The 9865-nt window shown below is 45.0% G+C and overlaps 2 non-coding genes across 2 annotated transcripts; both read left to right on the top strand.

Annotated features, from left to right (window-relative positions):
- The first annotated feature begins 2180 nt into the window (after positions 1 to 2180).
- On the top strand, positions 2181 to 2253 carry Trnak-uuu (transfer RNA lysine (anticodon UUU)). Its single transcript has one exon. It is a non-coding gene; the product is annotated as a tRNA-Lys (tRNA).
- Positions 2254 to 5297: 3044 nt separating this feature from the next.
- On the top strand, positions 5298 to 5369 carry Trnad-guc (transfer RNA aspartic acid (anticodon GUC)). The gene has a single exon. It is a non-coding gene; the product is annotated as a tRNA-Asp (tRNA).
- Positions 5370 to 9865: the final 4496 nt, after the last annotated feature.

Genomic DNA, 9865 nt, shown 5'->3' with positions numbered 1-9865 from the left:
AGAAAAAGAAAAAAAAAAAAAGGTGGAAAGCTCAGGAAAAAGAACTAAAAAGCAGGAAATGTTTTAGCAGAGCAGCTGTGTGACTCCAGCCCCAGAGAAAAATGAAGTAGGCAGCCCTTGTTGAAAAGTGGTCGAAAGCTCTGTTGAAATTCTGAGTGTAAACCCAGGCATGCCGACGCACAGCTGTAACCCTCTCGCTTCAGTAAACATAAGCCTGGGGATCAGGAGACCTATCCCGCCACTGTCCGGCAGGATACCCGACACCCGCCAGGGGCAAGGGGCAAAAGCCACTGTGCCTTGCTGACAAGTGCTGACGCCGACCTCTAGGCTAGAGTCTGGGGAACCCGCACTGCAGGCATGCAGGGCAATCTGACTCCTGAGCTCCCATCTCCCATCGAAGGGATTGAGGCTTGGACTAACCCACCGGGCTGTGCATATGCCACTGTTTCGATTTATCCTACAAGACACTAGTTTAAAAATAAAACAAATTGACTGTATTGGGTCACGTCTGCAGTCTTATCATTCAGTAGGCTGAAGCATGGGGATTCCTGAAAGTTCAAGCCTAGGCTGCAGAGTGACCCTCAAACAAACAAAAAGAACAAAACAAAAGATAATGTGATTAAGAATTAAAGTAGTTAAGAATTGCAGTTGAGGCTAGGCATATACCTATAATCCCAGAGGCAGGAGGAGCTCAAATTCAAGGCCGACCCAGGCAATTTTGCTAGACCCTGCCTCAATATAAAAATTTTAAAAGGACAGGCCGTGATGGCGTAGCCTCTAAGAATACTAGAAGTGGGAAGGTGGCTGGATGACCAGGAGTTAAAGGTTGTCTTTGGCTACCTACCAAGTTTGAGGTCAAGCCGGGCTACAAGAAACACTATGAGTATATATATGAGTATGCACACATACTATGAATATAATTCAGTGGTAGAGCATTTGCCTGGCCCTGAGTTGAATCCTCCAACACAAAGAGAAAAAAAGAGCAACGAAAAAATAAAAAAATTCATGAGAGCAATTGCAAATCACTGACTCCCCAGAGCAAAGCAGTGCGTAAGGGTGAGAGGAAGTTAAGAATCAGGATTTCTGAAAGCGTGACTAGAACAAGAGCACGCCGGAAGCCCAGTACCCGGCTGAGACGGGAACCTGTGGATCTACATTTTAAATTCATCAGTCCAAATCAATGTGTGATATCATTACAAATAAAGTACATGTTCTTAAGGGGCGGGGGGAGTTTGAGTTTCGGCTTTCTTAACTACATTGCAAAGACACGTTAAGCATTGTGGGGAATGAAACGTGAGGTTGGCCCCAGATGAAAGATACAGGTTCCTGGACATTGCTAGAATGGAAAAGGACAAAGAGAAGTATTCTGAATACCTATCTACTGGAGCACATCAGAAAGTGCAGCAGAGTGGCGCAGCGGAAGCGTGCTGGGCCCATAACCCAGAGGTCGACGGATCGAAACCATCCTCTGCTAGCTTCCTGTTTTCTTCCCTTTCCGTTATCTATCTGTATATCCAAAAAACTTGAGGAATAGGAAACACGACCACAAAAACAGGAAACTGAGGTGTTATCAAAATCTCCAATTTTTTAAAAGAAGCACAACATATTGGGAAACAGTAAACCATGGTGTTTATTTTCCTTATTGCAGGGTCTATCACCGTCTCTGTGTGAACAATTACAGAGCTGTGGGCGGGCGAGGATATGGCTCAGGCTCATTCCCAGAGCTTGCACTTAAGCCCTGGGCTCAGTCTCCAGAACCAAACCCAAAACCAGATCAAAAATGTAACAAACACACCGAAGCTTGGTTATCGCTTCGGCGTTAAGCTTCAAGTCTGAAAGAGCTAGGAAAGCACGGAAGGCGATGATGGGACTGGAACCACCTGCCCTCGACGCGCTCTGCAGAATTGGGAAATGAGCAGGCGTGGGTCATAACCTACGTGCTCCGCTGAGGGGATGTCACCCTAGCATTTCTCATCCCTCCCTGCCATAAATACTACATGACTTGATCATTGTGCGACAAATTCACATTTTGAATGGAACTCCAGACAAAATAAGGCTTAGTTATCGTGACGTGAAAACTGCACCTTTGGAACAAAACACAAAAATTCTCAATTCTTAACTCCCAAAATTCAGTGATCAATGATAGCTTTATATTATGAGGCAATAAGGATCTTGTAAGAGCCTGGATAGCTCAGTCGGTAGAGCATCAGACTTTTAATCTGAGGGTCCAGGGTTCAAGTCCCTGTTCAGGCGGAAAGTTAGACTTTTGTGTTAGGAACTCGTAATTCCAGGCAAAAGCCACCATGAAAACAAAAAAAACCACTTACTTAGAAAGGAGTACCTTTTATATAAAAGGATACCAAGTGAAAATATCCAGTTGTGAAACTAGTGGGCGATCCCCACTTTAAAATTGCTTTGTCCCGTAATGTAAACTCCTTAAAGAAAGCAAGGGGGAGGAAGACGTAAATAGGGTGGTGGGGGAGAGTAGTGTCAGCAGGAAATAATAAATGTAATAAATTCAGTTGGACCTCAAAACCTCAAGGGCAAACCAACACAGGATGACAGGGAGGATCCTCGAGCAGGGTCTAGAGGATCAGGTTTTGTTTCTTAACTACAGGGTGGCAGATTACTTGTTCTTTAGACCTCTGAGGGCTCCAGGGCATACTGGGCTGCTTTCTGTAATTCCACAGGCAGCGGGTTTCTTGAAGCCTTAGCTCTGTTTTATGGCCCTGGTTTTGGAATGAGGCATTTCATTTAGGAGGAGATAAGAGAAGGCTATGGGGAGTGAATATTATATACATATATAAAATACCATGAGGGAACCTTTTATGTATAATTAACATGTACTAATACAGATAAAGTAAAACTCCAGTGAGTTCCCGGCTACCATGAGCTGCGTGGTAACCTGTTCCCAAAATATTCATTGGAAATGATTTATTGTCCCTGGGCTGGTAACTCCAATCTAAGACATTTGCAGAGCCTCTCTCTGTCCTTATAGTTTAGAACAAGCTCTTTCCTGTGCTGAAAATGTGTGCCTCCTTGAGAAGAGGTGGGGAGAGGGGCAAGACCTGGAACCCTGGTAGAAAGACATCCAAGCGTGTTGGGAAATTCCCTCCTGGTTTTCCCTGTTGTTTCCTTTTGCTTCTCTCAGGCAGGGCCTTGCTGAGTTCAGACTGGCCTCAAGTCACCTGTCCCTTCCCTGTCTGTGTCTTTTCTGTCTCTGCCCTGAAATCTGCACGTTGGCTAGTGACTCATCTTGGCCTTTCAGTTTATATTTCTCTTTGCAAAGTGACAGACCAAGTCACTTAGAAACGAAGGTGCTGGGGATTCAACACTGTGTATCTCACCGCCTTGAGCTCCTCGGTAAAAGACCAAAATGCTCAGTTCACAAGTTCACTGTGTTCATTTTCAGTCTTGTTCTTTTTCACTTGAAATAATTAGGTCCAGCCAGGCCTTTGTCAGCCCAGCATTGGGGAGACTGAGGCAGGAAGATTACAAGCTGGAGACCAGTTGGGGCTACAGACATGAATGTCTGTCTTTAAAAAGAAAAGGAATGTCCCAGCACTCGGGAGGCAGAGGCAGATCTGGTCTAAAGAGTAAGTGTTCCAGGATAGCCAGGGCTACCCAGAGAAACCCTGCCTAGAAAACCAGAAAGAGGGGGAGAGAGAGAGGGAGAGAGGGAGAGAGAGAGAGAGAGAGAGAGAGAGAGAGGAGAGAGAGAGAGAGAGAGAGAGAGAGAGAGAAGAAGAAGGAGGAGGAGGAGGAGGAGGAGGAGGAGGGAGGGAGGGAGGGAGGGAGGGAGGGAGGGAAGGAAGGAAGGAAGGAAGGAAGGAAGAAAGAAAGGAAGGAAGGAAGGAAGGAAGAAAGGAAGGAAAAGAAAAGGATTTGGTCCTTGCCACTTTCACTATATCCATTATTCTTGGGCTTTGTGTTGTTGTTGTTGTTGTTTGGTGTTTTTGGAGTAGCAGACACTCCAAAAATGTGTCTTTATCTCTTCCTGGTCATAATTGCCATCGAACTTGGGGGTTATAACCTGCGCCAAGTAAGGTACTGCCATGCACCTGTTCTCAATGAGCCAATTAAAAGAGCTACTAAAAATGGAAATGTGAAGGAGATGTGTTCCAGGCGACCACTCTGGGGAAAGGAGAGGAACTCCCCTCCCCATCGCTCCTCCCTGCCACCCCCAGCTCCCAAGTCCTTCCAGAAAACTGTTTAATCCTTGGAATGATGTACTTTAATGATAAAAATACAATCCAGTAAATACATAAAGCAGTAACAATTTGCAACCAGTTTATTAAGTTCTTGGAAAAATTGTTCGTAAATTAATTGGATAGCTAGCTGGGTGTGGTGGTGCATGCCTTTAATCCCGGGGTTATAGCAAGTTCCTGGACAGCCAGGAACTTGCTACATAGAGAGACCCTGCTTCATGAAAACAAAAATAAAATAAAAGAGAGAGAAAAATAAAACTGATTGGAATTATACTGAATAGATATGGTAATTTGGGACGAAATGGTGTCTTTGAGATATTGATTTTTCTTATTCATAGCATGATAATATCGTTCTCCCATTGTTACACCGGGCGTGTCTTTTTTAGAAGGAGACTAACCTGTTACTGTAACCGTTTTAGAAAGTTGTGACGTCTGTGCGTTAGTCATCTGATTAGTCCCTCTTCACAGGAGAGCTGGGTTCGCGTTCTTGTCCTTTCCTTAGTCAAGCCTTTAATTAATAGCTTGCTTGATGTTTGGGGTGTGGACCTAGATTGGCCGAACCATCTCTTCAGCTCCTCTCTGCTTTCTTAACTGGACACAGCACACTTCCTCCGCACGCCCCTTCCTCCTCACTCACAACCCATTTCTTGTTTGCTTTGTCTTTTGGAGCTAGGGTCTACGCAGCCCTGGCTGGCCTGGAACTTGCTGAGCACACTAGAGCCGCCCGGAACTCAGACGTTCACATGCCTCTGGCTCGGAAGTGCTGGGATTACAGGCTTGCGCCACTACACGTTTTTAAAATCAATTTTTAAGGCTCTTAATGTTTATTTAATGCTGTTAATTAAACTTATGCACACAACACTTTATTTTTTATTCCTTATTTCTTGAGACAAGGGTTCATGTCTTAGCCATACCCGTCAGGTGGAGATCTTTGTATTTGCAGAGAGGGGGTGGGCGAGGAGGGAGAGGAAGGGGGAGGGGAAGAGGAGTAGAGAAAAAGGAAAGATAAACGGAAAGAAAAAGAAGAGGGGAAGAAAAACTACTCTTCATCTGGACTTGTCTATTTTGTCGCCACTCGCTTCCCTGTCCTCCTCGTTAGTATAGTGGTGAGTATCCCCGCCTGTCACGCGGGAGACCGGGGTTCGATTCCCCGACGGGGAGTGAACAGACGAGGGCGTCTGTTGTTTTGAGACAGGTGACCTTGGTGCTTCTGTGGTCATCCAATAAGTAAGCTCTTTTTCTAGGGCTGCATTTTTGCGATTGTTTTGAATAAGATCATCACACACTATCTGATTAGGACAGCCTGTATGGCCTTCCTTCCGAGAGGAAGGTTTATCCAACGTCCTCGGATCTCAGCTGCGTGCAGTTGTTTCAGAAATAGTACGAGGATTCGCTAGCAGGTGAAGCCCAGTCCTCCTGCAGGGTGATAGGCTAGTGTCCGCCGAAGGCAGTAGTGGCCCGGGCTGGGCTGCAGGGCGCAGGGCCACCGGCTCACAAGCTGGGCGACCACTCTCCTTGCATCTGTGACTTTAAGACAGTAGTTTCCACCTCAAGATTCCTAAGGAGATGAGCGGAAAGCTGATTATAATGCATGGGACAATAAAGTGCAATATCTTAGGTTATCTTTTTGCTGGAAATTAACTTTGATTATTTTGCTCCCCAAAACTATATTCACCACCCCCAGTTCCCCACCCCCACCACCTTTTCCTTTTTTCTGTTTCAGATCAAATCCAGGGTCTCACACATGCGGTCCAAGAGCTCTACCACGGAGCTGCAACACCAGCCCAGGCTGGCCTAGAACTGGCCATTATCCTCCTCCACGGGCGGCATCCAGGCCCTAAGATTATAAACCTGTCTTTTCAAAATTTGCTTTAGAGGCAGTTTTTCAGTACAGCCTTGGCTGTCCTGGAACTCACTTTGTAGATCAGGCCGGCCTCGAACTCATAAATCTGCCTCCCGAGTGCTGGGATTCAAAGTGTGGACCACCACCTCCCAGTTCCATCTAAAGTTTATATTCAGAAAGGTTGTGATTTCCAGAGCGGCTTTAGACAACACCCGACTTGACTGCAGAATAACCCAGTAACATCTGAATATCCATCATCCACCAGGTAAAAACTTGACTCTTTGCCCAAACCCCATTTAAGTCTCAAAGACCATATAGTACTGGAAACACACACAAATAAATAAATAAACAAATAAACAAAAATTCATTATAGATTATCTAAATCATGGCATAAGGAAAATGCCATTGTTAGGAAAACACAAAACCAATAGCTAACATGATCTTTTTTATTTATTACATTCAAAAAATGTTTTTTTAACTTTTCATACAATATATTTTGATCATATTCTCTTCCCCTCCCCTAATTCTTCCCAGATCTTCCCCATCTCCCTATCCACTCAACTTCATGTTCTTTGTCACACACACACACACACACACACACACACACACACACACACACGACAAAAAACTACAAACCATAACAACAAAATAAGTGTACATGGAGTTCATTTTGTGTTGGTTAACAACTAGTCTTGAGCATGAGGCGTGCCCTGGATTGTAGTTGATAAACCCAGTGTCACTCCATTGGAGAAACCTGATTTTCCCTCGGGTACGAATTGCAAATAGCTTCAGGGTTAGGGTGGGACTTTGTGCCCGCCTCCCATTCTCCACCCTGGGACTTTGACAGGATTGAGTTTGCACAGCCCTTGTGTGTGCTCTAACAATCATCAAACTTGTTAGAATTTGGGTTCACCAACAGGTTTTCTTGAAGTGTGGTTCTATGAGACACGAAGAATTCTGAGATCAAAAGACAAACATCACAGCTCTCAAGGGTCTGTCAACAGGGACAGATTGTTCTTACCTCTAGAATAAGAAATGCTCCTATACCACACAAAGGAATGTAAAAACAGTCACGATGCTAAGTAATTAAACCGAAGGGTTTTTTGTTTATTTTTCCTCTTCATGACCACAGTTCTAAACTTCAGAGAGCCCACAGATCATTCAAATTGAACTGTATAATCGAGTGAAGGTAGATCAAGTTTTAATTTTTATAATGGCACTTAGTTTATTCTGATCAAGTCTGTCCAAAGTCAAAATTTACATTTGTTGCCTGAACAGGAAGCCTGGACCCTTGGGATAAAAGCTCACCGCGCTGCCAACTCCTGGGCTCTGGAACCATGCTTCTGTTTGCCCTGTAAACGGTTTAATTCTTAAGTGATTTAAGTTGCTGAGAAGAGCTGAAAGACCCGTTGACTTCAGGGACTACCAGGATCTTACAAAAGTCTGGCTCAGCTACCTGTGTTATCTCAATACCTCCGTGCTACACTTATGTTAAATGGCTGAGCCGAATATGATATCTGTGATTTAAGAAAGAGTGGAGATTATTCCAAGAACCACTGAACGAAGGAGCGAGTTCTTCAGTTTGGTCAGAGACCCCTGGGGATCACAGTTGCAGGCTCCCTGGCCAGCTTTAGGTAGAAGAAGGAGGGAGAGCTTGTGTTTAGAAACGAATCGAAGGATGGGAACAGAAGGTGCTGTTATCACTCCTGGAGTTTCTCCTGCACTTACAGACATCAATGTCATGTTTTCTAGAGCTTTGGTTTTTTTGTTTGTCTGTTTCATTTAGTCTCACGCTCCAACTTACTCGGAGACTGGAGGCGGCTAGTTAATCCAAGCTAGTTTTTACAGGTCACTCAGCAGCCGTTCATTCATGAGCCATAATTTCAATCCCTGTAGAGATACATCAAAAGACGTAGGCCAAGGCGATAGCAAAAGACATGGGAGGGGTCTGGTTCTATTTTCTTGGTGTTCATTTGATTGGCTGCGTTTGAGATAGGATCCATTCACCTTCCTCTGGTCTTCACAAGTATCAATAAGTCTTGTTATAGATTATGGGTATTCTTACTTAAAGGAACAATACCCTTTAAATCAGTGGTTCTCAACCTTCCTAAGGCTCCTAAAGCTGCGACTCTTTAGTACAGTTCCTCATTCTGTGGTAACTCCAACCATAAAACTACTTTGTTGCTACTTCATAACTGTGATTTGTCTACTGTGAATGGTAATGTAAATATCTGAATGGCGACTTCTGTGAAAGGGTCATTCGCTACCCAAAGGATAGCAACCCACAGATTAAGAACCATCGCTTTCAATTAATCTAGATGAAACATGTTTTTCAATCATTTTGCTCGAACCATTCTGTGCGTCTCCTACTTTCTAGTAGTTAGACCTTGTCAGAAGTTTTTTCAGTACTTTCGAGATGGCTTAGTAGGTAAAGGTACTTACCACCGAGCTTGAAAACATGAGTTCTGTCTCTGGGACTCACACGGTGGAGGGAAGAACCAGTCAGTCCCTGCAGATGTTCTCCAATCCCCACGTGTGTGCTGTTGCATTCGTGTACACACACACACACAAAGTGAGTTAACATTGAAAGATCTTTTAAGGAAGCCTGCTTCCTGTGCTGGGGAGGAAATGCTACTTAAAAAAAAATATCTCAAAGGTTGTTTCATTGGTGAGGATTTCCACTTTGTCTCATGTTTCTAACCCGTTTATCTTGTGCCGTGGGGAACACAGGGGGCGACACACTGTGATCCAGTATCATATGATAGCCCTTGTCTGGAGGAGAACCAAGCCAGCTGTGTGTAAATAACTACACTCAGTGTCTGCCCTTGGACGACGTCCTTTCACTCTTTACAGATTAAGCTGTTGGCTCCCCTCCCCGTCTGGTGTCCCTCATACCAGTGCTTTGTCCAAGCCACCCTCACCACCCCTGCCCAGAGTATGTTAAGAGGGTGAAGTGTGAATCACATCCTACTTGCTCGGACTTTAATTCAGTCTTTATACTAACCTGCTTTGAGCTGTAATGATAATTAAGTTAGGGTTAGATCAGGACTTACACAGAAGGAAAGAGCAGCAACTGAGACTCCTTTGGCCTCTGTCCGCCCTCAGAGAAGCCTGTAGCGAGCAACCTGTACCGTTGGTTTTTGCAATGCTCCTGGTGTGAAAAGCAAGCAGGAACATCGGATCAAACGTCTCAGAGAGAAAAGGAAGTGGGGAGCGGGGACCAGGTGGGTGAGGGTAGGGAGAAGACCGAAACGGGCACAGTTCCCACACTGTGAACTACGCCTTACTCAGTTCACTCAGTTCATTCAAATCGCATAGCACAGGCCTTCACTTCACATCCCCTTTCCCAGATAATAAAAAATGAAATAAAAATAAAAATAAGTGAGGGCTATTAAAACCCGTAGAAGAAAAATGGAAGGAGTCTCGGGGTCAGGGTGGGAAACGCCAACCAGAAGGTGCACTAGCGTTGCCAATTTTATTGCCAGAGAGAGCGCTGCAGGAGCTGGCCCAGGTCTCTACCAGCAGGACTCCTCCCTTAGAACCCTTGCCTGGGATTCAAGCATCCTTACACCGTAGAACCGACGCTGAGGAGGAGCTAGCTGGTCGGTGGGGCGGGGCTTAGCGCCGGGCACTACGGTCCAGGGGCATCCGAACTTTGAGTCACAGCCACCGCCTCCTGGGGCGGAGCTGTCTGGTTCCTTTCTTTTCACTTAATCCTTTCAGCGAGGTCAGAACTTTCGTTGCAGTATTAGGGATGGAGCCAGGAGCTGGCTGGTTTTCTTAACAATTGATTATTCTGTATGGTAGGACGTGT

Source organism: Peromyscus californicus, unplaced genomic scaffold (assembly GCF_007827085.1).
Source record: "Peromyscus californicus insignis strain IS unplaced genomic scaffold, ASM782708v3 Scaffold_8__1_contigs__length_139910024, whole genome shotgun sequence".
Taxonomy (NCBI): domain Eukaryota; kingdom Metazoa; phylum Chordata; class Mammalia; order Rodentia; family Cricetidae; genus Peromyscus; species Peromyscus californicus.
Note: the sequence above shows the minus strand (reverse complement) of the source record. Positions and strands in the feature narration are given on the sequence as shown.